At 41.3% G+C, this 23,793-nt stretch overlaps 1 protein-coding gene across 3 annotated transcripts in view; it reads left to right on the forward strand.

Annotated features, from left to right (window-relative positions):
- Positions 1-827: 827 nt before the first annotated feature.
- C3_1H2orf76 (chromosome 3_1 C2orf76 homolog) overlaps positions 828-23,793 on the forward strand; it is a 141,878-nt gene continuing 118,912 nt past the window's right edge. Inside the window, exons 1-2 of one of the 3 annotated variants that reach the window (XM_069224331.1) lie at positions 848-957; positions 13,628-13,731. The gene's annotated coding sequence lies outside the window, so the exon portion shown is untranslated. Of the gene's footprint in view, positions 958-1,343; positions 1,449-13,627; positions 13,732-23,793 lie in introns of those variants that run through there. The other 2 variants (XM_069224330.1, XM_069224332.1) reach the window with 2 other exon arrangements.

The following is a 23,793-nucleotide window of genomic DNA, read 5'->3' on the forward strand; positions in this document are numbered from 1 at the left end:
TCACGTTTTTGAAATATATTTGTAAAATGTGCTCCTTAAAGCAACATATACCACTTACCACTTTTCTGTTGAATGGGTGTGCCTCATTTGCTATAGTTTTTCGTTGTGAGAAGGTAGGATTTTTCACAATCCCAATGCCTTCAGTTATGTAACATTGAGGGTCCCATTCTGGAAATTATTCCAGCACCTGCGTTAGTCATTCCCTCACTGGAAAGATTTGGCAAGCAATTTTAAGATTTCTTAGGCACTCAGCAGAAGCTTTTGTGTGCCACAAGTGTGAACACTTTACATTGAAAGGCAATATGCAAACAGTGAGCAGCACTACGTCAGTGGAAGTACCTTCGAACAAATAGTAGTTGGCACTTACTTCAAGCACTTCAAAGGGCACCAAGATGGGTGCTTCATTATATTTATCTTTACAGTGATTTTTCTGTTTGGTTTTAATTACAACTAAGTTTCACTCATGCTGTCGCATTTACAGCAAGGAATATCACATATAAGCGCACTTAAACTATGGTAAAGTCACACATAAGCAATCTGAAACTTGGCAACTATGCGTAACTACCCGACTCCAATGTTTAATGCAAGTTCCGCGACGTCACTTAAAATCCCTGGTCAGGAAAGTCATGCCCATTATAAAATACGATGAGTCTACCATGTGCAGTAGGTCAGCTCGGACAGTGTTTACAATTACACCCTGCCGAAGCAAGTCAGCACTCGACAGCCAATGAGAACCTTAGAATTCTGTGCAACCCTCGAGGATTGGTCAAGGAGCCGAAAAGGCTCCAATCCGAAATCACCTTTTCCATCATGACCCCTCCTGCTCCCAGGAAACTACAGTCACGGCATTGGCTGTCAAGCGACCCGGAAATACTCAAATTATGGAGAAACGCGGTCAGTAGAATGAACAGACTGTAGCAGAGCATTGGCGCTGGGCTGAGTTTACTGGCGGTCCTAGTAAGTAGCGGCAGATGGTCTTCGTAATGCCATAGTATGCATGAAACAAGAAAATAAACACTAACTTTGCATAACAACACGTACGTACATGCGATTCCTTTTCTGTACACCTAAAGTCTACTTCTTTAAAAATCGTTTCTGAGCAATAGACCTGCCGAAAGAATTTTATAGAGGAGTAGAATGTTAGTAGTCTAAATTCTCTAAAAATCCTTTTACATATCTTTGAGATTCACTTAATGCGGAAGCACTGGTTGAAGCATGGAGGGTGTAAGGAGTTAAGGAAGAATTGCGTGAGTTGTAGACTGACTTAAGGAAATTGCTAATTACACGCCAAGTGCCACGCATCGTGGGTTAAAATAACGAATTTCAGTGCATGTTTCCGCATTATCGCACTGAAAAGCAATGTCACACAATTATGTCATCGATGCTGTGGCATTGCTCAATGCACTCTCAAAGTGGCAGAATTGCAGCCAAAACGATCGTCAGCCCAGGTGAGTGTGTGTTCAGGCAGTGAAAAAGCTTCACCCCGGGGTCAAGAAGAGGTGAGGCTGCCATAGATACGGCAAGACCTGGGCTTGCTATGATCATGTGGGTACGATGTTATCAGCTCCTCGTCACCAGTTGCTTTGTTTGAGGTGCTGGTTCAGGATGTCGTATGCATTTTCCCAACATCGGACTTAAAGTTTGGCTGTTTCGCAAACTAACTCTCAGGTTTCGAAACGGAACTTCAGGTGGTGGCTGAGAGGCAACGTTTTTGTCTTTCTGGGCCCCTGATCTGTCCAGAGTGGTATTTTATGTCTCTTCAGAGCTTTTCTTTGCGTATTTCATTCACCTAAAAAAAAAAAAACTCTGTGCTCAATTTAGTTGGTGCAGCAAATGAAGACGTGTGTGATTACTTGCCTGATGGACGTTTTGAACCCAAGGCCTGAAGTAGTGAGCTGCTCCTGGATGAAAATTTCGTATAATTTCTCCCTTTTTATCTAATCTACAGGGGCATATTTTGGCATTTCCTGCATGAACCCAAAAGTTGCAATTTAAGTAAAAACACCAGTAAAAGCTAATACGCATATCATAAACTTCCTTGCTTTTTTCATGTTGTGTGATTTAATATTACTTTGTCTGACATGTACTTTTAGAAAGAGCAGTATAATTGTTTTCACAGAGTAGTGATTCCAGCTGTATGCAGAGTGCCCCTGCCTTTTGCAGTTAACTGAGGGCTTCCTCTTTGATCCTATATCCTGCAACTGGTATAGAAAAATTAATGTATGCTGTACAAAGTGACGTTTATGGAAGGTGCCTGGTCTGTCCCCAGCATGGCTTGAAAACATTACTGGTTTTTTGAATGCAATACTCTGTAACTCAGCCTAGCTAGATATCCTATTACGCTCGTAGGCACATGTCTTTTCGCTTGCTACTGGACACGTTTTTTAATATGTTTTAAATGACACTCCACAAAAGATGGGGCTGTGTATTGCGGAACTCATTACAAGTGCACAAGAGTTGTGTGGTCCAAGGTGCTATACACACAGTGCTCACTACATTAGTTAGTTGTTGAGATGCATTCTTCTGAGAACTATTCTGCAATGTATCCTTTGTGTTAGGAGTCAGAGTGATATTTCTAACCACTTGGTTGTGCAACATAATTATTTTTTTTTTCTTTTTTGCCTACCGTTGTTGGGATATAAACATATTTTTTGTATGGCTGGTTGCCAGGTGTACTTTTAACTTTAATCCTTACATTTTAAATCTTTCCAAGCTCAGGATGAGGACGCACATGTACTAAATACAATGCCAAAGCAGTGTTATTCTTTTCTTATTGCTAATGTAATACATTCAGTAACTCTAAGATGTTTGTGTGATAGTGCTTACAGCATTGATTCTCTGAATGTGTAGCTAGGTTACTCTGTAATATGCTGTAACATTCCTCCACCACAGGGAATAGTCATAACTGTCCAAGAACTCCCACTAGTCATGCCTGTATGCTTAAGGGTCTTTGCTTAGTTTTTAGGCCTTTTATTTTGCACAAAGGGATTTTTCGGAAATTGATTGCATTACATCTTTGTAACTGCTGTGTTTTACGTGTTCTACTGTGTCACTCAAAGTGTCACACATAAGCTGTTAAAGTGTCTCACATAACAACATTGACAATATGAAAATGTCACACATAGGCAAACCAAAACCTTGGCAGCTAAACCGATAACCTCCGATGCCTGATGGGGGGGTTCAGAGTCCAAAGGCTGTAGTTTCCTAAATCTAATGACAGCATTCTGTTGTTCATTACTCGTCTTCCCGAGCTGTGCCAGCAATAATTGGCATAGCCAGTGTTCGTTTCTAAATAACTCGAAAACCCCTGATGTCTTGTGTGTGTGTGTGAGGGGGTGGGGGGTGCAGCCCTGAATCTGCTGAATAGCTTCACAGTAGATTTATTCACATAAATAGATATACATATATATATATATATATACATACATACATACACACACAGCTTCAGTGGTCAAAGTGCATTAAAAAATGTATGGAAACTGTGACGCTGTGCTTAAACGGGGTGGGGAGTGAGTGTGGGGGCGGGGTCAAAGGCGTGACTAATGCAAAAAGTATTATAACATTTTTCAGTCTTTCACCCTTAAAATAACTAGATATGAACAAGGCATTGTTTAAATGAAAAATAAATGCTTGTTTAGTTAGTTGGGAAATGTACTATCGTAAATAACGAAACTTCTATTATTTAATGTACTGCAGAGGTTTGTCTGTAACCAGAGAGCCACAGAATAGAATCCTGGTAGGTGCAGTCGACAGTAGTGGCTTTTGTATGTTTAGTGCTACGAGGTTCCACTGTGACTGAATGAACTGTGAATATGTAAGTCATTATTTTAAACTTGCATAGTTCACAATAAATGATAGGCTGCTACAAAATGCACAAAAAGGTTTAAGGTAAAATGCTGCCAAAATATAGATTTAAGTATTTGCCAGACTGTACATACTGCATTTTTTCTTTTGTAACTGTCATTTAAAAGCACACATTTCACAGTTCAATTTGTAACTCCCTTGCAGTACCACTCAAAAATAATAAATCTGTTGTCAGGAAGCATCAAGTGATACCATCAATAAAAGCCACTATAAGCCTCCACGCACCCTTAACATTTGCAGATTAACCAGTTATGAACATTTACATTTCTTTCAGGCACCCTAGCAAGAAGACCTGTTTAGCTGTCTGCCCCTTCCACAGTTTTACAGCACTTGAGATTCCCTGCCTTAAACTTCAGCTGAAGCATTTCAGCAGTCAGAATTAACCGTCCTGGGACAGTTATCTTTTTCACAGGAAGTAAGGGAAACTGTTTTTTTAAAAGTATGGGCACATCGTGCCCCTCAGATCCCACCTACATTGACCACCGACTAGCTTCCACTAAACTCTGCTACAAGGACAAGGAGAAACCTCCACTGCCTTATCTCTTTAGGGGTAGATTTGGAATGCATCCTCCAATCCACTTGCCTTTGCAATTCAGCATAAGAAGATACATAGCACAGCAGTGTATTTGCTAATGGTGCATCATAATATATTGCTCGAGAAATGGTATTTGCTAATGGTGCATCATAATATATTGCTCGAGAAATGGTTCTTAACTGTTTATTCAGCACCTCTTTATATGAGAGAAAGGGCCCCCCTTTTCAACCACAAATTAACTATTCCAAGAGTGAAGCACCTCACACAATGAATGTGCCCAGGGGTAGCTTTGTCCTGAAATATCTATTTTTACAGCTTCATAATTTCAATTTCATAGATACTGTATCAAACACCTCTTATCATATGAACTCAAATGAAAGCATGCTTTAAAATGCACATCTTGCTCGGCTAAGGTTTTTTTTACCAGTCCAAAAAGAAGCCTTGCTTGTGCCTGGCCAGTTGAACGAGACTCACAGAAAACACCCTGTACACCTGACACTGTAACTTATTGAGAGTGAGTCCAATTTTGTTTAAATAAATTATTTGACCATATGTTAAAACTCGGGTTCGTCTTTCCTTCACCACATCCAAAATTGGAGATCCTGAATGATTTAACATCTTGCAGTACGCTTCTAAGACCAAAGCTTAGGGCCGATGTTAAATGCCACAGTGTTGACAAATCAAATTTCGCAGAGCCAGTATCATTGAGCTACACCCCCATGCAATATATAAACACTCATGTTGGACTACATACCTTTTGCCTCTGTTCTGTGCTCCTTCTTGCACCCATTACATTGGTTTTGGAGGCATTAAGCCAAAAACTATTGAACTTGTTATAAATGTCTAAATCCGCTTGGACCACTGAATCCTGCGGTGTACAACCCTGAAGGCAGCACTATATTCCAAGATATAAGCAAAATGTGTTGCACACGCGCTGTAGCTCACTTGTTGAATCAAGATTTTGGCAATGCAAATATTGCCAGTTGTACTACATTTGCAATGAAAACCAGTTTGATAATAGGATAAAAAAGCACTATCTGGCACCCAATTTACAGTTCTATTAAGGTAATATTGGCGGAAGCCTTTGTGTCCACGTAACGAAGATCAACCAACTTGTAGTTACCATGATTGCTTGTCTCACCCTTCCTATAAAGTTGATGCAAAATAGACCTCTACCAACTGTCCAGCACTTTAGGAAGTTGTAAATTAGTGGCACAATTGGGTGACAACCACACTGTGTAAATCAGATTTGTGTCCTCATGTACTTGCACGTCAATTTAAGCTAGCTGTTAAATCAACTATTTTCCTCCCTCCTTCCAGGTTCATACGAGCCGTTGCTGCTACCTACAACCAAGTTTACTCATAGTATAATGGCAACTACTTCTTGGTTAGTAATCTGCAAGATTCAATAGTGATTGATGCCTTATAAAAGTACTGCACCTTCCCCCATTTTTTTAGCTTCGAGCCTTTGCTCTGCAATGCTATCCGCTTTTCCTTTTCATCTGGACGTGCTACTGCACCCACGTTTTCTGATCATTGAGAACATGGGTTAATCATTATTTCTGGGGGCAGCAGCCATTCTGGAATCTAAAGTCAATAATAAAATCTGAATTTGGTTTACAGGCCGGGCTTTAGTGCTGGTGGGCGCCATGTGTGACAGTCTTTTTGTGCGTCCCACCACCCCATCACCACCTCCTCAGATTCACTCTCTACCACACCGGCGAATGTGCCCCTCATCTCTCCATAGCCCCTCTTTCACATATATTTCATTTATTTTAAAGTGCTTGAAAGGCTGGATTTATTATCCATCAGCTATCCACATAAAATATATAATTCTGCTCTTTGCAGCAGGCACATTAACCCTCTGCGCTACTTTATGGCGAGTCAAAGCTGCAAACTCTCACCTCTCTCCCTAGTAGGAACATTAATCCTCAGAGTTATCTTGACATTTTAATTGTTTCCTGAAGGACTGGTGCAAAAGGAACCTTTCAGCAGGTGCTTTTAAGTTGCAAGTTTTATAAGTTATTGCTAAACGCAGCGCCCCCTCCCCCCCCCCCCCCCAATCTAGGTCAGCGCCTGGTGTGGCTGCACCACTCTAAAGCCGGCCTTGTTGGTTTCTATATTGATGCTGTACCAAAGGTAAAATCAAGCACCTCTTGCTTGAGCGATGTGGGTATAAGTGCAAACATTGTTTAAAGCAAGAATCCAATTCATTGTATTCAGTCTACTAGCATGCAGATGATTAAGCACAACACAACCTTTCTTACCCAGAATCTGTGGAGCTAGCTTGCATCGCGGACTCCCCCTCTGTCAATCAATCCTATTCATTCAATTCATTTTCGGGTGATGGATGCAGTAAATTTAAGTTCACAGTACTGGTTAGGATAATGTCTGGACTACGAGTGCAGGAAAACAGATCTAGTTGTGAACAAAAAAACATTTGGAATTTTCTTCTTTTAAAAATAAATAAATAGATAACCATTAACATATTTGCTGGCACACTACTGATTGCCAAAATCTTTTCAACCTAATCCCCTAAAGACTAGGTTTCTCCTCTTTTCCAAAATGCTTCTCTCCAGTTAGAGTGGTGCAGTACCCCACACCTGCTAAATTCTAAACCAACCATTGTTGGGCTGTGTCCTAGACAAAAACCTAAATCTACAGGCCCACATTAGCGCCATATCCAATAACGCACATTACCAAAACTAGACTCTTTAGGGGAGTCAAATTAATCTTTTCGCATGACTTCAAAACTGTGGTCCAAACATTAGTCCTCTCTAAATTGGTCTATGGAATTTCCCTTCTGGCAGGTATTAAAAAAACAAAAACTAATTTCACTGCTTTTAAAAACAACCCTTGATTCCTTGGTCTGCCTTATCACAGGCACAAGCAGATCATACCAAATGACAGTATTTCTGTGGGAACTTAACTGACTTTCTTTAAAGAAGAAGCTTATTCAAACTGGCCAGCTTGGTACACAGATCCAGTCACACCCACTCCATCCACTATCTTTCAAAGAATCTGGTAATTTCAAGAGGGCTTTCAGTCCCTTCGAAGTGCTGAAATTGCCTCCATGAAACAACATCTTTCTAGAAGATAAAGACTTAATAATTTCTTCCGGAAGCGGCCATAGAGTTAGGAACTCCATATGCTCCTCCATCAGACCTAATCCTTGATATAATGCCTTCAAGAAAGATCTCAAAGCACTGCTCTTCCAGTGCTGCTTCTCTCTCTAAAGATCTGCTTCGCATCCTGCTCAGATTTTTTTGCCAACGAAGATTCCCTTACTACTCTCTTCTCAGCTCCCCTATATAACTTTTATGCAGATGTTGCACTCTAACCTGTAATATCCAGTGACCTTGCCCAGCCCCAACTGAATTTTCACCCTCCTCAACAACTGAATGAAATGATACACGAGCGAACCTTGTTGACTCCGAGTCACCCCCTACTTGGAACTTATGCATATTGTTTATGACATATTAAAACTGTGTGTATTTTTGTAATTGTATATGGTTTCCAATTGTGTTTGACATATTGATTATGAATATTAATTGTATGAACATTTCTTAAATAAAAAGTGCTCAAATACTCCTTCGGTCTGGAGCATGCTGTGTAAAGCTACAAATAAGTATACTTGGTGTAACATGATGGTAGTACCTTGGAAGGCTGGCCACACTCGCTTAAGCTTTTTGCTAAAATAGCGAATTCTTGAAAGCCGGGTAAGCCCACAGCTTTAACCACTTTTGCTGGAAACAGCAGAGAGCAAACTCTCTACAGTAGGACGTGCAATCACCATTGTTTTCAAGATGCGTAATCCCTGCAACACTCCAGTTATAACAAATTAATATGCTGGCATTGCTGAGTACATTAGCCACCCAGCTCCAGTCCTGGATCTTATTTTGGAGAACCTCCCGCCCCCAGTACCTTACCTGTAAGGATGGTGTTTTTTGGATGTTAGGTTGGTATACAGGATTTTGATTTGGAATGAGGATGGGTTTTTGAGTGGTTATAAATATCCGATTGTTTCTCCCTAGGAAACAAACCAACAGTAACTTCACACTGAGAAAAGATGTTATAAATGTACCTAAAGTGATTTATAATATATGAACCGTGCTCAGATATTTAGAGTTCTTATGTGATTGTAGGAAGTGCAAAATATTTTCTCTGTTCAGGATATCTATCACCCGTTCCATAAGTGGCATACTCGGGGGTAAATATCACTGTTCTGTAGATTGCAAAAACTGCTGGTATGATTCTACAGTTGTGCATAACGAAGTAGTAATACTCTCAGATTAATTTATCATGTGTCCATAGGGTTCCGCGGTAAGTATTTCAATTTGACTCCCCCTGCCCATCCTGTCTTTTTTCTTTTACATGTAATTGAAAAATGATCAATTTTATGTCTTCTAATGTTCATTCAGTTTGACTATACTGGCCATTATTATACTGTTCACCACAGCAGCTGCAATTAACACGTTTCTCAGCAGATAATTTTGTGCCTTATCACTCATTCCAGCCCTAATAGGGCCCGTGATCACCTTAACCTGTATTAAGAATTACTTTCCCAAGTACAGCCTTCTGAGAGCTACACTTCCCGGGGATCCTCAGGCAAAGCCATTTTCTTGCCAAAGCCTTTTTTTAACCAATCTAATTGGATCAGGTGATGAGCGCTTCTATTGATTAGGCATGAATGATTATTCGGAGCATCAGGCACTTATCAACTACTTTCAAGGGAGTACACTTCTCAGCTTGTACCCCGTTCTAACACTTTTGCATCATCACTATATTATCCTTGAAAACGGTAATTTCATAGTTATAAGCTTTAAATGAAGTTATTCATGAAGCTAGCTTAGTACTTTGATGGAGGCTGACTTCTTACCCTAATGCTGAGGATAGCTTACAAGGTGCATGTCTTTTTAACTTTTATGAGTTTTTCATTTGCCTGGCCATGATTACATTTTTTGTGGTTGAATGCCTTTTCTCCATTCATCAGGGGCGGGGGTTGCTTTAAGCCTCCATATTATTTCATAAGAAAATCAAATATTTCTCCGTAACAAAATTGGTGGTTTCATTTTTCAAATTATTTTGTAACTTTAACTGCCACACTTTAACTTTGACTTCATTTTCATAACATTAGTTAGCAAATGTAGCATATTTGGAAAGGGACACATGTCAACAATTGGTTTTTAGGCACAGGCTGAAGTTTAGTGACTTTCGTGAAAGCCAGTATGAGTTCATATTGGTTGCTCTGACAAAGGTGGCCAAAAAATGAACTGTCCAGTTTTAATGCAGACTTGTCAGATTTCTTATGAAATGTTTTGATGCCTGAGACCAAAGTAGAATGAGTTGATTAAGAGGGCCCGCCAAAGAACCCTCCTTTCATGAAGGCAGCTGATTAACGTAAGTGATTGCACTCGGTACCTGTAGTCTCATTGCAAAATTGATTGCTATTGCTATCAAACCGCCTCATGTCAGAAGCATATCTAAAATTAACTCCAGTGAGTGAGACTGTGAATTGATCTTGCTTATTCTGCTCCCACTTTAGTGCATTAGATTTAGTGAAGATCGCCAAATCATTGTTTTGATTCATAACAGTGTTGGGTTGAGGATGGATTAAAAAAGCAGAACGCATATCAGTCTTGTTTCATTTGTGAACATTCACATTAAAGCTGTCCTTTTTTTGCATTTGACATTATTTTTATTTTTTCCATTCCATAATACAATAATGGTCACCATAAGTCACTGTATTCTGCTCATGTATAATTCCCGTGTGACCTTGTGCATCTTGTCAATAAATAGCACCCACAAAATTACAGAACAAATTGAGAACTTTTCCTTCCTCATGCCGTTATCTACCACGTACCTGTCTTGTTGACATTCAAGAAGCATTAACTTGTACACACACTTTTCTCTCCGTTACCAAGTCCTCCCTCGTTATATAATTCTTAATCATCCTTACTTCTTAAGTCTGTCATTCTTATAGCTCCACTCTGCCCCGTCCCATAACCTAACACATTTCCTGCCGGTTCCTGAAATCCTATTGTGCATCCTGATAATTAGCTTCATCTGTGTGACCTTGTAAAGATAACCGTGATAGGAAATTCGCCTTCACATTCAGCTTTCTCCTTGTGGGTGTAACTTTCTATTGGAAACACTAGCTTTGCTAAACTTGCCCTCAAGTTTTCTCTACCTGCAGCCAGAAATAAAACAATCAGTCATTGTTGGTACACAATGAAAACCTGTTACCCATAAAAAGGTGTGAAAATGTTCTATAGTCGTCATATCCTCATGGATTAGAATATAATGCCCTTCTCAGCCTCAATAAGGTACGCTCAATGCTAACATGGTTGAATTAGCTCAAAACAATATAATTTCAAGTGGATCAGCATAGAATAAGATGCAAAAATTAGGCTTATGGTTGCCATTTTTTTTTTTTTAAACAAAAATATATTTTTTATTATTTTACCTTTTTTGAACATAAACTTGTTATAGCATTGACACTGTAAAACAGATAGCTCAGGCTTGTGAACAAATGTTTATATTATGTGACATTTAAGCTGACACCAACACATCTGCGAGGAGAGAGGGAGAAATTATGTTTCTTTAAGGTTCACTGAATAAAGAGTCAGTATTTTATTAAAGACAGGGAGGCTAGCATCATGCATAAACCTTTTTATTCGCTCCTGAACAGCACCTTTAAAAGGTTCCAGCATAGAACCTTGAAACATCATAATAAATTAATTAATAAATTAGAACTTTCAGTAGCATAAATCAAGAAAAACAGATATCCATGTTTGTTTTTCCTTTGTTCATCACTGTAATTCCAAACAACTACTTCAAGTTATTCAATATAACACATTCCTACTGTCCATTTATTTTCTCTTCCCACCTGAAAATATTCCTCCAAAGTGGGAAGAGTGGATGGGTTAATGTTAGCCTCCTTGTCTTTAATACAATTGTGATTCTTTATTCAGTTAACCTTTTAAGAATCATCATTTTATGTCAAGACCGTAGGCTTACATTATACATGTTTAAAGCTTTTCAAGACCTACCTTGAAACATAGTCTGCAGCTTTAAAATAGAATCTTCGGAAAGCGTTTGCATTAGATCAATCTGCTGTCTTTAACATGTCCTCCACTTGTCCCCCTGACATAAACATCTTACTCGCCATGGCTCCTCTGGCAAAATGAGCTGTAAATTTAGACAAATATACACCCGCTTCATTCATTACAGGTTTTTCCCATCTTGCAATTGTTGCATTTGTAACAGCTTTATTTAAAAGGTTTAACATAGGAAATGCACCATTGCTCTTCCCCTGAGCATCTCCTCTCTGACATTCTACAGTCATACTCCTTTAAACACCTCACCATGCACAATTTGAGGTTGTCTTCAAAACTTGGATAAAAAACTAAACTCTTCCATGTTTCAGAAATTGCCCCATCTGGTTGATAAAATGTACTAGATACTTTCAAAGCCCTAATATTAGATACTCTCCTGAATGCAATCGAACACAACAATGTTGCTAATTTTCCAAGACAATTCCTGTACACCCAATTACGTTTTGCCTGGCCAACTTTCAGAATGTTTGAGCACTACATCTACATCCCAAAAGTCGAATACTTAGCTCTCTGTGGTCTTCTCAGCCTAACCCCTTTCATCACTCTGCATACTAAAGGACTTCTTCCAACAGAAATTCCTTGAACCAAAGCACGTCCTGTCGCTACTGCCGACATATAGCAATTAACAGTCCTGTATGTTAATCCTCTCTCAATTAATTCTGCCAAAAAAATTAGCTACTTCAACTTCACCTCCCTGAACAGGATCCAAATCCCTTTCCATGCGCCAGTGTAGTCAAACTCTCCATGCCCTTCTGTATCTCTTTCTAGTACCATATATCCAAGATTCATCGAGTCGCTCTGTAGCTGTTCCCGAAAGGCCTGAAAATCTTCCTGAGTTCCTGATACTTTCATACTAGAAGGTTGAGTAAACCCGCTAACAATAAAGTATGTTAATCTTGTTCTTCTCCCTTTAAGAGTCCTTCACAGGACTGTATCAAAGGGAACCAAGCTTAAGTTTTCCAAAACAGGGTTAACAAAACTATTTGACGACTCAGTTTTCTCACATGAACTAACAACTTCTGAATTGAAAAAGGAGGGAAAGCATATTCTCTCATTTTCCTCCAGTCTTGTGTGAATGCATCCACCGCTATAGCTCATAGATCAGGTCTCCAACTTATAAAATTCTGTAAATGGGTTGTCAATCTGGATGCAAAACACCCACCCAAAAGGGACCCAAAATCTCCTGATTCCTCTGAAACAAATCCTCCCTCAGTTTCCGATCTCTGTAATCTGATAAATTCCTTGAATTCCAGTCTGCTAGCACATTGTAAACGCCAGGTAAGTATTCTGCTTTCAGGATAATGTTGTGTTCCAAACAAAACACCCTTGTTTCTTGAGTTAAATCTTACAACCTCTTTGACCTGGTTCCACCCAGATTGTTGATATAGGTCACTGCTGATATGTTTCTCATCTAAAAGAACAGAATGACCTTTTAACTGTCTCCTGAAACTCTGCAAGGTTAACAATCCTGCCCTCATTTCTCATCAATTTATGTGACTCTCCCTTTCTAAGGCATTCCATACTCCTCCTGTTTCATGTCCTGAGCATAATGCTCAATGCTCCCTATCCTAAATTGCTCACATAGGTTTCCAGAATGAAATCAGATGTTTCTCCAAATATCGTCTTTCCATTCCATGCCTCCAAATTCTCCTTCCACCATTGCAATTCCACCTTTGTATCTAGATTCATGGCTACCCTGTCTCCATACTACAGGTCTCAGAATAGACCCTGTGTCTTCAACCACTGTAGTGCTCAGTAATGTAATGGCCCTGGAAAAATATAGTGTATCGATGCAGATAATAGACCAATCACTCGAGCCATCTCTCAACTTCACACCCTCCTTCAACAAGGCATGTACCACTAGCCTTGTCTTTCTATTTTTTTTACTCTGGTAATTGTAAATGTCAAACCATTGTGTCTGCTAAAAATCCCAGAAACTCTATCCATTGGGTTGGTGTTAAAACTGATTTTTTTCATGTTCACTATGGAACCGAAATATTCCAATAAATCCTTCACTAGAATCAAATGCCCTTTTAACTCTTTTATATACTGACCCATCAACAGAATATCGTCCCAAGTATTTTATCATCCATATGCCCTTTTTCCTTAGGATACACACTACTGGCTTAGAAACGTATGTAAAGCACCAAGGGACTGCGGATAGCCTGAATGAAAGACACTGAAATTGGTATAGAACTCCCTTCCATCTGAATTGTAAGTATTTCTGGCTTTCCTACTCTATAGGAATTGTAAAGTAGGTTTTATTGACATCCATTTTCACCATCCAGTCTTGCTCTTGAAGCATGCCCGTAACAGATGCACCCCTTCATTTTGAAATGCCTGTAAGTTACAAATTGGTTTAAATATTTAAAATTTATTACCGGGTTCCATCTTTTGTCCCTTTTTTCTACAAAAAAAAGAGCATACTCCTGAAACCTTTTCTCTCCTCTCTTACCTCCACTAGTGTCCCTTTCACTAGCATCTTCTTTTTTCCTCCATTACAATACCTTCTAAATCTTCCTTGAACACCAATTTGTTTGGCTCTCTTATCTGGTGGGGCTGAGTTGTAAACTCTATTTAATATCCTTTCTCAGTTTCCAAAACCCTGTTGTGAGGTTAATTTAGCTATTACACAGGCACGTTATTTTAGCTTAGGCCTGGAGTTTGTGCCCTTTCACTCTGAGGCATGCATTTTTTATTTCTATATTATTTTACTAGAAGCCTTATTTTAGTGGGGATGTTTTTATTCTTTTCTCTGCACAACATTTTCATTCTGTGTCTCATTCAGGGTTGTGCGTGATACGTTACAAATTATTGCAGGCACAAAGCGTTCATCGTGTCCACAACTTTTATACACAGAAATATACATGTTGCCACACCATGGCTGTTTTCTCAGAAAACCAGATGTTTTGTTATAAAACCCCTCACTGCCCCCTACACGATAGAGTGGAATTCCAGCCAGCTGCCATCGTACACTGCATGTCGCCTTTGCAGTTTCGGCTGAGACCTTATGCAGTCTCTCCCTCAATGTGGGACAATTCGCAGTAGACCAACAGACTTCTTTACCTACAATCACAGGTATGGCGCATGGGGTTCTCTCAGTTCGCCTGATGGGCAATTTAGGGCTCACCCAGCCATGCTCTTGTAGAGAACCTTAGTAGTGCAGGTAGGGATTTTAGAACTATTTTTGTGACACTATGGTAGGACTTTTTCTATGTTTCACTTTTCTTGTCACTGCTTTGATTTTATTATGTTTTATCATTCTTATAATCAGAATACATGCCTTTTTATATAGAATGCAGTTGATTCAGTAAAACCTATGGAACCTAGTTCTGCTTCTGTTTTGCCTTTGTTTGTATGAGTCATAATGTGACTGAGAGAAAGAGGTGACATCTGTTTCACCGCGATTTCCCCTGAGAAATCCAGATGACATATGAAGGACTGCCACAAATCACCTTTTACTCTTGGATACTGGTGAGGTGGTGCTAGCTGGCCGGAAGGGTCAGGCTGACAGCTGTCACACTGCACAGGATCAGATCCAGTCCCCGCATTCTGTGGTGCTGCCACCCAAATCCAGCAGTCTTGTTGCTATAACGAGAGTCTTTACGACAACACAAACATCTTTTGGTATCTGTTTCCAGTGATCTTGGAACAACTTTAATCTTCCTCCCCCTTTAATTGGGTAAAGCCAAGTAACTATCCTTATACTCACCTTGTCCTGAACTCCTTTCTTGCCCTGAACCGCTTCTCGATCCATACTTTTCCCCCTTGGGGTTAGAAACCTCCTTAGTTACCTCTGGCACCTCCGTAGTTTTAACTTGTCTGGTAAACAGTGGACTGGGGTCTTATAATTTGTCTGGCTGAAAGGTTGCCCTCTCCTTTCAGCCTGTCTAAAAAACCTGTTTCTGTTGAAAACTTTATTCATATTAAATTGTGCATTATCCAAGCTTGTAAAAGTCTGGATGTATTTCCCTAAGGCTCTCACCATTCCCTCACCAAATAAAAGGCCTTCGGGATCCTCACTCATTTCTCTTTTTGCCAACTCACCCAACTTTGGGTTCATGTGCATTAAAACTTTTTTGCACCTCTCCTCAAGAAGACCTTCATTTGCATTGCTCAAAAAACATGTGGCACAATGGCACCAATTCCTTATAAGATTTATATTCAGATCCTTTCCTTTAAGGTATGCATCCTCCACTAAATCGAATATTCTTGCCAATGGATCCAGAACGTCTAGAATCCTGTCTTGGCATTGTTTGAAATCTCTTTCCAATCCCTTCCTTTGATCTCGCCCAATTTAAATAAGTAAGTGATGAGCTCTGGATCTAGGTTTGGAGCCACCGTCACCTTATCATCGATCACTGGCCGATAGCACTTAGTCCTCATAATATGATGCTTCTCTTTCTCTAGGGGCTTCCTTATCCAATGACGATATATATTCAGACACCTGGTCCAAAGGCCACTGGTCCTTTCCCCAGTGGTGCAGTATATCATGTGGGTCAAAGATTTTTCCCCATAGGATCTGGTAATTTCTTTATCTTTTTAGACTTCTCATCACCACTCTCCCCTAACTTATCATCTGTGTGATCATTGTAAACCAAATCAAGTATATATTCATCCAAATTGGATGTTTCTTCTCTTAACTCCAGGTCATGTGATGGCATATCACTTGCAGAGCTTGACTGCCTTTTGCATGCCACTTCGGATACCTTCACCCTCTGAGCCGCCTAGAACTCCATCTCCCTCTGAGCCACCTAGGACACCCTTATTATTGGATGTAATCTCAATAGGTTTCCTCTTTCTTATACATTTTACTCCTGGCCCTCTTTGTATCTCATCCTCATCTGAGATACAAAAATATTCTTTGTCATCTAAATGAGCTGCCTCTCTTTTCTTTTTTAAATTCTTTTTTAAAGATTCCTGGACAACACTTCTTAACTTAATGGGGTTTCTGGTTGGCTAGGGTATGCACCTAAGCTAGGCAGAACCCACCCACTCTAGTCAGGGCGAGAGACCTACACACCCAAGGTAACCCCTGCCCACCCCCTTGGTAGCTTGGCACAAGCAGTCAGGCCTATCCCAGAGGGAATGTGTAAAGCGTTTGCACAACACACACAACGCACTATCCCCACCACAAAGGAAACACAACACCAATTTATATAAAAATAAACTGTATTGTACACAACAGCATTAGACCAAACACAACTTGTCAATAATATCCTGCTATCCAAGCAGTTGACAGAATATTACACAGTACTATTACTCTGTGAAAGTATCAGTAGTCACATAGAACTCATATGTTACTGATTATTCTGCAACATAAGCAGTAGTCAGTGATAGACTTTTCATCCTTGGTGTGGTCTCCCTTAACTTTTTGCCTCTGTTCCCCAGGTTGTTGATGTGTGCTGGACTCTGATTTTGCTGTTTCTGTCACTCTGGGCACTTTACCAGTGCTAAAGTGCAAGTGCTCCTTTACAAAATGTGTATGTAATTGGCTTATCCATGATTGGCATATTTGGCTTATTAGTAAGTCCCTAGTACAGTGTACTAGAGGTGTCCAGGGCCTGTAAATCAAATGCTACTAGTGGGCCTGCAGCACTGGTTGTGCCACCCACATGAGTAGCTCTGTAATCATGTCTCAGACCTGCCACTGCAGTGTCTGTGTGTGCAGTTTTAACTGTAAGTTCGACTTGGCAAGTGTACCCACTTGCCAGGCCCAAACCTTCCCTTTTCTTACATGTAAGGCACCCCTAAGGTAGGCCCTAGGTAGCCCCCAAGGGCAGGGTCCAGTGTACGGTTAAGGTAGGGCATATAGTAATGTGTTTTAAATGTTCTGTGTCTTATCCAGGTGACTGGTTGACACCTGTTCGGTATAAGTCAATAAGGACGCTCAATGAAGGACCACACTCCAATTATAAATACAATGTAGCTTTACTAGAATTGCAGGTAAATGCAGGCATTTAGCACATTAACAATAGTAGAATAAGAATAGCAATGAAAAGCATCTATTTATATATAAGCACACTACAAAGAGCATCTATGCATATATATATATATAAGCAAAGAGTTCATTGACAGATATAAGTTTTGATTAACTGTATACCAAAATGCATCACACTACGATATTCAGGAAGCAGAATATAAATGAGTTGAATACTTCAGATAACCTCAGATAAGCTTTGATTTACTGCACACCAAAATGCATGTTTCAGTTACTGTAGCAGGTTCATACTACGAGGTTTAGAAAGCAAAATATAAACGAGATGAATACTTCAGGTTATAAACACAGTGCAAGCATAAATAATCAGTCATAATAATAGAGCAGAGAAATAAAGGCCTTTCATCCCTGTGTGGAACTTAACTTAATCCACGAAATGCTGGGAAGCCCTCTACCGCCTGCTTGGACCTCTCTCCCCCTCAAGCATCACGTTCAGCAAACAGGGAGGCAGATCTGGGCCATGGCAGCTTCCACAATTCCATCTGTGAGCTTCTAATCCCTTACCCACACTTCAGTGCTTAAATAACTCGAAGCTTGAATTCTATCTCATTCTGGCATTTTCTAGCTATGTTATCAGTACTTGGCTGCTCTGCTCTTCTCCAGCCTTTGTTTTCATTCCATCTTCTCCCTGTACTCTCGTTCTCAAGGTTGAGACGGAGTCTTCTACACAAATAGGCTTGAAAATAATATCATTAACTTTTCCACGTTGTCTGGGCGGGGGGTTCAACAGGCATCACACCCATCTACACTGCTCAAGCTAATTAACCCTTCGCGTCACTATGTCTTCCGCACTTTTCCCTATACTGATCATCCTGACAGTGAAAAATTGCTAAATTAGTTTTTCACTGTTGCAAGGCCTGTCCCTCTCATAGGTTAACATGGGGGCTACCTTTAAAGCTGATTAAAGTGTAGATTCCCTTTGCGAGCGGATGGACATGTGGAGTTTGGGGTCTCTGAGCTCAAAATTTAAAAATACATCTTTTAGTAAAGTTGGTTTTAAGATTGTTTGTTTGAAAGTGTGGATTCCCTGTCTGGGTCAGTGTGACAGTAGGGCTGGTTGCACCTCACACTAGACAGTGACACAAAGGGAGCTGGGGTGTAGTCTGCATTTCCTGATGAGCCATCTGTGCTAGGAGGAAGGGGAGGAGTGGTCACTCACACCTGAACGGGCTGTGCCTGCTCTCACACAGTGCAGTCTCCAGCCCCCTGGTGAGTGTCTGGGGCCTGGCCTGGGCAATGCAGGATTTCACCTTCAAAAGAGACTTTACTTTGAAGTAGGCCTACTTCAAAGGAGAAATTAAGTATGAGAAGGGCATCCAAAACCACAGACTTTAGAACACTTCTGGAAACCAAGAGGAACCTCTGCCTGGAGAAGAGCTGAAGAGCTGAGGAAGAAGAGCTGCCCTGCCTGTGACTGTGCTTTGTGGAGCTATCCTGCAGTTGCTGCTCCTGCCAGAGTAAGAGGACAAAGACCGGACTTTGTGTTGCCTTCTTTCTTGTGAAGATCTCCAAGGTCTTGATCTAAAGCGTGCCTCCTGTTGTTTGAAGTCTCAGGGACAGCAGAGACTTCTCTCTGCCAGCACCTGGAGTCTCTGGAGAGACTCCTACTCTGCCCTGTGGTGTCCATCCCTTTCCTGGGACCCTGAAAGGAGAAGCTGGTAGCCTAAGAGGAAGAAATCCACGCACAGAACGCCGTGTGGGGAAAAGATTGATGCAACTCTGATCTGCGGCTGAAAAATTGCAGCGCCGCTGGCTTCACGGCTGAAAATCGATGCTCGCATGCAACTCGACCGAAGAATTGACGCACGGAGCTGGAGAAACGAGGCGCAGCATCGCTGACAGAGGCTGGTGAGATTGCAATGTGGGTTTTGGATCATTGTGTGTGGCTGGATTTCCAACGCAAGTACCGCTGGGCGTGTAAAAACAACACAAGGCCTGCCCGGAGTGAGAGTGCTGACCGGCTCGACGCATCACTCTCCTGCGGAGAGAAGAAACGACGCGCCCGACCCGACGAAAAGGAGAAATGACGCAAGGTCTCGCTCGTGAGTGGAATTGGCGCATCGCAAGACCTTTTTGACGCACACTCGTCCGTGCTGGGTTATTTTTGACGCACCTAAGGTACATTTTCACGGTAACAGTGTTATTGGGTGTTTTAAACTACATAAAGTCTCTTTTTGCTTTTTAATTGATAACTAGACTTGTGTATTGTGGCTTTTTGTCGTTTTGGTCTTGTTTTGTTTAGATAAATAATTTCTATTTTCTAAACCTTTGTTGTGTCATTTTGTAGTGTTTTCATTTGAATTACTGTATGTGTTGGTACAAATACTTTACACTAAGCACTCTGAAGTTAAGCCTACTGCTCTGCCAAGCTACCAAGGGGGTAAGCAGGGGTTAGCTGAGGGTGATTCTCTTTTACCCAGACAAGAGTGAGGGTCCTTGCTTGAACGGGGGGGTAACCTGACCGTCAACCAAAGACCCCATTTCTAACAGTCAGGCAAACATTACTAAAGAAATGCACATGTCATAGTAAACATAAATGTCAATAGGCCATATCCACATCACCAAGAATGGCTATATCATGGTAAAGCACACAATACAACAAAATGTCAGCTCATTATCAAAGGGGTCCAGACACTACCCTGAATGCACACATCCAGAGAATACTTTCCCAGAGCATATGTCGGGTCCCAAGGAAAAATGCACATACCACGCTAAGCATATGTCCGTCAAAGCGTGACATATCACTAGGGGTGGTGATGCGTTAACTTGGGACTCGCGTGTTCCAATCTAGGAGCTCCTGCGCTCTGAGCCCTATCTAGGGTTTGCAGGCCAGGGACGTCTGTCAAGGGTCACTACCCCGGCCTCTTTATGTGCCACACAATACAAAACCACCGGGGCCTTGTCTGACCCTCTCTCAGGGGGAGAAAGGGGGGAGTAGAGAGGGGGTGTGTGGAGGGGGTTGGAGAGTCCAGTGGCCCCAAAGCACTACTGGAGCATTCACGCTCCTAGTGTAGTGACGTGGGGAGAGGGACACACCCTCGCCTCCCCGTGTCCTGCTTCTCCGGTGCCCCCCTCCTGGTCTGGGAGCACCGTTCACAACCTCACTGCCGGTGGTGCACTCATCCTGAGGCGTGTAATGAGCCCTTCGCTGGCGACTTTCTCTGCAGCTCGGTCGTGGCTACCACAGGCTCAGGCAATGTGCGCCTGCCTGTGCCACTGGAGCAGAGAGTGATTGCTCTGGACTTCGCCTTTCTGTGCCCCGGGGGCACACAGCATAGCGTGCTTCGGTCGCCCTTCGCAAATGCAAGCTGCCTGGATTGCGGTGGAGAGCCCTCCAGTGGCAACACAGGAACACGCTCTCAACGTGCAATGTCTATAAAAAGAAAGCGCTCTCAAAGTGCTAAGACCATAAAAGGGAAGTGCTCTCAAGGCGCTTGTTCATAAAATAAAGCGCTCTTCCTTGCACTTACAGTAGTCTGTCGTGAAGAAGCAGGTAGATGCAAGAGGCAGGGGCCACACCACCCAGCCCATGGAGACAGAAAGGGGGAGCACAGAGGTGCAAGGACCAACAAGCAGGCAGGTCACAGGTCAGCACAGCAGCAGCAGTCCCAGGCGGTTCATGGTGAGCCCCTCCAGCAGCATTCTGTGTCCAATTCAGTAGTCCATTAATGTCCAAATTTGTGGGGGAAAGGCCCTGCACTTATACTCATTTTGCAAAGCACTCACAAAGGTGGGGGTGGGGAAGAGGTTCCAACCAGTTACAACTGGTTCTAGGAGTGTCCCCTCTCTCCTTCAGCACAGGCTCCAGACATCAGTTGAGGGTAAATAAGCCCTTTGTGTGAGGCCAGGACACAGCCTTTACAAATGCAGGTGTGCCCCACCTCCCTTTCTCTCAGCCTAGGAAGACCATTGAGTATGCAGATGCATCTCTGTGACACCTCCACCCTCCCTGTGTACAGACTGTCTGAAAAGTATGCACAAGGCCCAGCTGTCACTCTGCCCCAGATGTGGATTGTAGTCAAGCTGCAAAACACCAGTCATAAGCACAGAGAAATGCTCACTTTCTAGAAGTGGAATTTCTATAATGGTAATAAAAAATCCACCTACACCAGTAGGCAGCCTTTCTCACTACCATTGTAACCATACCAAACATGACTACGCTAGCCCTCATAAATCAGACAATACCCCCTAGTCATAAGGCAGGGCATTTCCAATACAATCCTATGAGCAAGGCAGCACTCACAGCAGTGAGAAACCAAATAGGCTGTTTGTCACTACCTGGAAAGGCCACACAATCAGGCTCATGTCCTGCCTTCTACATACATAGCAACCTGCCTATAAGGCTAGCTAGAACCTACCTTAGGCGTGACTTACATGTAGTAAAAGGGGAGTTCTGGGCCTGGCAAGTAAAATTAGATGCCAGGTCCCTGTAGCAGAAAACTGTGCACGCCGGCCCTGTGCTAGCAGGCCTGAGACAGGTTTGAAAGGCTACCTCTGTGGGTGGCGCAAGCAGCGCTGCAGTCCCACTATTAACATTTAATTTACAGGCCCTGGGTATAGGGATACTACTGTACAAGGGACTTACAGGTAAATCAAATGTGTCAATTAGGTGTAAACCAATCATACCAACGTTGGAATGGAGAGCACCTGTTGTGAAACAGAGTCTACTCCCTATAGAAACTGATGTCCCGAAAATCCGGTCTATTTCCTCTTGAAACAGGCGCCTAATTCAAAGGCTGTTTACCTAACTATGCCGCTACATGCTTGTACCAGGAGCGAACAAACTCCCTCGTGCTAGGCATATCGGATGTACTATCAACTCTGAAATACCCGAGTGCGAGATACCAACCATCCCTCGCGCTTGCATCGCCAGGTAAGCATCCTGTTTCTTTTTTTAAATACTTATGCATTGTCTTTCCAAAGGTTGAAAATAAGCAAAAAAACTTGCACCTACCTCAAACAAATACAACTATTATCAAAATATTGTGGTCCATAACCAAATAATATGTATTTTGTTTTTAATTTACTCAAACATAAATACAGAAATACTAAACTACTTAGTCTAAATAAACATTCTGACCCGTAAATTGGGTAACTTCAACATGCAACTCAGGATTCCTTATTAATATTATTTAGCTTTGGTTCTAGAGCGCTAAAAACACAAGTATACTTATCTGCTCAGAAGCAGCAAACAAAACAGGAAAAAGATGTAGGCAAGGAGCATTTATGTAACTGAAAGTTCTAATTTATTATGATGTTTCAACCTTCTATGTTGGAAGCTTTTAAAGGCGCTGTTCATGAGTGAATAAAAGGTTCGTGCATAATGCTAGCTTCCTGTCTTGACATAAAATCTCTTGTTCTTAATATTCAAACAAAATTATCTATTTTATATTTCCTTGGGAATCCTCTACTTTTATATTTACTCTTTTCAGCCGAATTGCACCCCTCCATATTGATCTTATTCTCTGAGTGTCAGGACTTCTCCACTACCTCATTGTCTAGCAATATCTTTACAGGCATCCATAGCCCTATATTGCAAAAAGTTTGAGTGTATTTGGCAGGAGTGTGTTCCTGCCATATATCCAGGGCTGATAATTTGGAACGTGTCTCCTTCTAAACCAGTGCAACTTGCATCATGGCCCAGAATATTTTTATTTTTACCCATGCCCATTAGTTGATGTAGGGTTTCTATTTGTCAACAGTCTTTTGGGCAAATATCTGTCCTAGTCTCAGTCTGCTCTAGAGTAGAAGCCTGATACATGGATATTACTGGATAGAAAGGTGATTGACAGATGTGAGGCTATCACAGACAAAGTTCTGCCTGACAAAAAGTCAGATGAGTCCAGAATTATAGTCTAGAAGCATACAAAACTGTAAAAAAGAAGGTATTAAACAGGAAGAGAGGCTAGAATGAGAAAATAGTGGAAGAAACACTTATGTAATTGAAAAGGATCTTCTTTTTAAGTAACAACCCACATGTGAAACACAAATAAGTGTATACAAAACAGAATATAAGACACTAAATAGGGCATGAAACCAGTACATGATGCAATGCGGTAAAATATTCGATCTAGGCAACAAGGCTGGCAAGGTAGTTCCATGGCCCAGCAGAAAGAATGAGGGTGATCGATGGGTGAGTGAGGTATGTATCATAATAATGAAAGGGTCACTGGAAACTTAGACATAGCATAAGTAGTTGCTGTCCATCATGAGCACTTTTGCACAAATAGGCTAAGATATAAAGATCAGAACTTACCATCCTTTTGATTATTTTCTTA

This window comes from Pleurodeles waltl, chromosome 3_1 (genome assembly GCF_031143425.1).
Source record: "Pleurodeles waltl isolate 20211129_DDA chromosome 3_1, aPleWal1.hap1.20221129, whole genome shotgun sequence".
Lineage (NCBI taxonomy): Eukaryota > Metazoa > Chordata > Amphibia > Caudata > Salamandridae > Pleurodeles > Pleurodeles waltl.